The 4,916-nt window shown below is 45.9% G+C and overlaps 1 pseudogene; it reads right to left on the reverse strand.

The window, feature by feature from the left end:
- Positions 1–994: 994 nt before the first annotated feature.
- On the reverse strand, positions 995–3,435 carry Glul-ps1 (glutamate-ammonia ligase, pseudogene 1; annotated as a pseudogene).
- Positions 3,436–4,916: the final 1,481 nt, after the last annotated feature.

Genomic DNA, 4,916 nt, shown 5'->3' on the forward strand with positions numbered 1-4,916 from the left:
TACTTCTAACTCGTGTGTGGATTAAGTATACGGGTCCTCTAAATCTAAGCCCAGGGACAGTGGCGGCAAGCAGTGGCATCCCACTGGCTACCTCTCCAACATCTGCTCCTGCAGAGCGGGCAGGGAAACCCTAAGTAGTAATGAAGCTGAGCCCCCAAGATAACCAACTTTCCCAGACTGCATCCTCACCCCTACCTCAAGAGAGCCTCACTTCTAAACCAAGCTCCTCACTCAAGCTGGGCACCCAGGGAACAGGATGGTTTTCTCAATTAGAAAGACATATATCCACACATCCATATATATAACTTTTTGTTTTTTAACATTTAAATATAAAAATACTACTCTGTTTTGTGTTATAAACAGAGGACCCAGAAATGGCAACTTTTTCTTCCTTTACAGTAGGGCCATTCCTCAGGTAATGCGCTCACTGAACTGTGTTTATGGAGGGGGTGAAGCCCCTCCCCCAAGCTAAGGAAGCCTGGCCCGAGAGACCAACTTACAACTCCTCAACTCACTTCAACAGAAAGTTGGTTTCACCTGAAGAACTAACAGCTCTCAACCAACAGAGGAAATGTTAATCTAAGCCTTTGGGCCTGCCCTTTCAATTATCCTGAAAGAAAAAAAAAAAAAAGTCCTCCTTCACCCAAGTACACCCGCTTTGTGACAGCTATGCCTACAGGACATGCATCCCTAATGAGATGAAGCTGTGGATTACCCTTCCCCTCCCCCCTCCCGCTCCCCACTAGGAGGAAGCTAGATAGGAAAGAAAGGGTTGGGTGTGTAGAGATTAAGAATTTGACGCCTCTATTCTGACCACTAAAAGCAAGATTAACTGGGCACCAGGAATAAAAAGACCTTGGTAACCCATCCTTTGAGTTACTGTGGGGACCAGTGGGAGAGGGAAGAGTTGGGAGTGGGGTGAACTAGGAAGGGCTCGTGGTCAGTTTCCTTGAGGAGACACGTGCCGACATGGCTTCTGTCACCGCATAGGGGGTCACAATTGGCAGGAACTGAATTTGTGGAATCCAGTCAGACGCCTGGCGTTGTCCAGGCCCGCTGCTCCCCGCCCCACCCCCTGGGATCGTAGGCACTGATGTGGTACTGGTGCCTCTTCCTAGGTTTGTCAATGGCCTCCTCGATGCACTTCAGACCATTCTCCTCCCGCATGGCCTTGGTGCTAAAGTTGGTTTGGCAGCCTGCACCATTCCAGTTCCCTGAAATGGGCTTGGGGTCAAAGGTTGCTATCACCCCAAAGTCTTCACACAACCAATGCAAGATAAAACGGGCTATCCAAAGATATTCTCCCGTACGGATCCCTTCACGGGGTCCTATTTGGAATTCCCACGGGGCAGGCATAACCTTAGCATTTGTCCCTGTGATCTTGACTCCGGCATACAAGCAGGCCTGTAGTGAGCCTCCACAATATCCTTACCGTAAGCTTTGTCTGCTCCCACACCGCAGTAATACGGACCTTGGGGTCTAGGGAGCCATTGCAAGGCCAACCAAAAGGGTGGCTGTTTGTTCCTGTCAGAGTATATTCCTGCTCCGTTCCAAACCAGAGATGCTGGTCGCTCACCGTGTCCATTACCCATTTACAGCACCTTCCATGGGGTTTTCTGTGACCAAGGCAACTACTATTCAAGAAACTTCTATTCAAGAAAATAGAAGTATAGCTGAGAGACCGTTGGAGGATACACAGTGAGAAATGCTGCACTAAAGCCAGAGGAGGCAAAAAGGCTAGAGGTTAAAGGGCAGGGTGAAGGGGGCAGCGGGATGGATGGAAGGAAGGAAGAAAGGAAGGAAAAGAGACAATAAATAAATCCAGCACCATCAAGAAGGAAAAGCATGCAATACAAAAGACAACAATAAATACAGCCTGTCTGTCTGTCAGTCAGAGGCGTTCTTGCTGGACTGGCAAGACATAATTACTGAGAATGACAGCCAAGAATGCAGTTCAAAGCTTGAAAGAAATGGATCTGGGTTGGACTCCGAGTTGAGACGTCACGTGGCCCTAAGAAAACTATCACCTTTGAGTCACATCTAATGAGGGTGACAATCATGCCTCTCCAATGGTGAAGGGTGACGGAGATGAGTCAAAGTACGGAGGTGAGGATAGAATTCACAACGAGTGCTGGCTCAGGGCTTCACATTTCACGGTCCAGGTTAGGAAGCGAGCATCAAGCTAGATACACTGTAGCAAGGGTTTGAGAAAGGAGTCAACTTCCCAGAACACACAGCTGTATTTCAAGGTTCGGAAAAATGTCCCTTTCGGGGACGCACACACATATGCACGCACATACACGAGTGAATAAATATTAAAAAATCTTTATGTCAGGCTCATGTCAGCACTTGGAGGCAGAGGCAGGGTGGATGTTAGTGAGTGCAAGGCCAGCCTGCTCTGCGTGGAGAGTTCCAGGGCAGCCAGGCTACACAGTCACACTGTGGTCAGTGCTCCCCAGCTGCACAGGAAGGAAAGACTGACAGACAGCTGTATTACTGACAGACAGACAGCTGTATTTTTTGTTGTCTTTTGTATTGCACACTTTCCCTTTTTGATGGTGCTGGATTTATTTATTGTCTCTTTTCCTCCCTTCCTTCCTTCCTTCCTTCCTTCCTTCCTTCCTTCCTTCCTTCCGTCCATTCTGCTGCCCCCCACCCCCTGTCCTTTAACCTCTAGACTTTTTGCCTTCTCTGGCTTTAGTGCAGCATTTCTCACTGTGTATCCTCCAACAGTCTATCAGCTACACTTCTATTTTCTTGAATAGAAGTTTCTTGAATAGTAGTTGCCTTGGGGTTTGCAACGTAACTTTATAGCCCATCTTAGTCCATTTTAAAGTCTCACTTTACCATTTAAATCCTAGGTCACACAAGTGCCTTGAATCAGAGCTCCCAGCTCCTCCTCTCCTTCACTCATTTCCAGGGCTCATCCCACGAATCCCTAAGTTACAGCCATCCAACCTACTCGGATACGCTCTACAAATTAAATACGGAAGAAAAAGAAGAGTTTTACCTTAATTTAGTCCATCTCTAACACTCTGTACATTTGTTTCTAGCCGATCCAGTTTTCTTTCTCTCCTGAAAATGCTTAGCAGATGTAACAAGAGGGCTCTACTAAGGACCAAGTCAGACTTGTTTGGTTAAACCTTGACTTCTCCACCTCTGAAGGACACTTTTGCTGGACACAACATTTTAGACTGCTTTTTCTCCCAATTCTTCTAGTATTATATTTCACCGACTCTCTTTTCTGTTTGGTTTGTGGAAAGAAATTTGATGCAATTTGTTATCTTTTCCCTCTGTAAGAAATGTGGATCTTATTTATGTAGGATTTTCTCTGTCTTTGACTTCCTGTGGTTGGAATAACTTGATATACTTTGCAACAGTGAGCCCATGGAAGTCACCGATGGCCGCAACACCTTGTCTTTGTAGACTAGACATGTTTGGCATAAGTTTGGATTGGATTACTTCATCTGGTTCACCTTAGCCTGCTTTCTCTATTTCTGTTCTTTTACTACAAATTTTAGTTTCCCTTGTGCTTCTCATAAACAATTAACACAACTTAAAAATCTTGAGTCTTCTAGTTGGTTAAACCACGAGTCTAAACCAGTAAGCTACTGACTAACAACTGTAATTAGTGTCACATCAGAGTCTCTTTAGTCTCCAGCTGAGTCCACTTCGGAACTTTTCTTCTTGGGTTACCACAGGTTGTACAACCATTTGTCGTTCTCTACTTATTTTGTAATCTTTTCAATCTTTATAATTATTAATTTCCTTTAAAGAAAAAAACCTACACTCTACATAAAGAATTACATGCAACTAAAGAAGGCTGAAAGTTGGAGAAATACTTTTCCTCAGGGAAGAGCACACCGACTGGTTATCTAATACAGAATAGTCAGCCCTACAAACATAAAACAGGTAATATTATACAGACTGCGAAGGTTGTATTTAAGATATAATATGGGTCAACGTGGTGACCTTCGCTGAGCCACCTAACAGTGGGGATTTGGAACCTGAAGTGGCCACCTCTTATAACCAGACAGCACCCCCCAGTGGAAGGATAAGGAACCAACCCTCCCACAAAACCTACAACCCAAAATTTTTCCTTTCTAAAAGAAATAAAGGGACAAAGGTGGAGCAGAGACTGGAAGAACGGTCAACCAATAGCTAGCCCAACCTGAGACCCGTCTCATGGAAATCACTGATCCCTGACACCCCGACACTCTTATGCTTGCAGACAGGAGTCTAGCATAACTGTCCTCTGAGAGGCTCTGCCCAGCAGCGGACTGAAACTGATGCAGACACCCACAACCAAACACTGGGCAGGGGTCAAGGACACTTATGGAAGAGCTGAACGAAGGATTAAAGGCCCTGAAGGGGATAGGAACTCTATAGGAAGACCAACAGGGTCAACTAACCTGTAGGTCAACTTAACCGGTTGGTAACCACTGGGCGCTCTCCAAGACTGAGCCACCAACCAAAGGCTGTATGGGTCGGTCTGAGGCTCCCGGCACAAATGTAGCAGATAAATGTGGCTCAGTCTCCACATGGGTTCCCCCCGAACTGGAGAGGGGCTGTCCGTAAAACTGTAGCCTGACTGTGGAATCTGTTTCCCAACAGGGCTGCCTTGTCTGGCCTCAGCGGGAGAGGATGAGCCTAACTTTGCAGAGTCTTGATGTGTCAGGCTCAGGGGACACCCAGGGGGCCCCACTCTCTCAGAGGAAAAGAGGGTGGGAGACAGGGAGAGACTTTGTGAGGGAGGACTGGGAGGGGACAGCATTTGGGATACAAATAAACATGTTTTTTAAAAAAGAATGTAGGTATGTACATATACACATATGCATGTAGCAACAATTAATACAATTTGCTGTGGATTTGAAAAAAAAATAATTTCAAGCCACTTCAGTTAGAAAGGAAGAAGA

This window comes from Rattus norvegicus, chromosome 15, assembly GCF_036323735.1.
Source record: "Rattus norvegicus strain BN/NHsdMcwi chromosome 15, GRCr8, whole genome shotgun sequence".
Classification (NCBI taxonomy): Eukaryota; Metazoa; Chordata; class Mammalia; order Rodentia; family Muridae; genus Rattus; species Rattus norvegicus.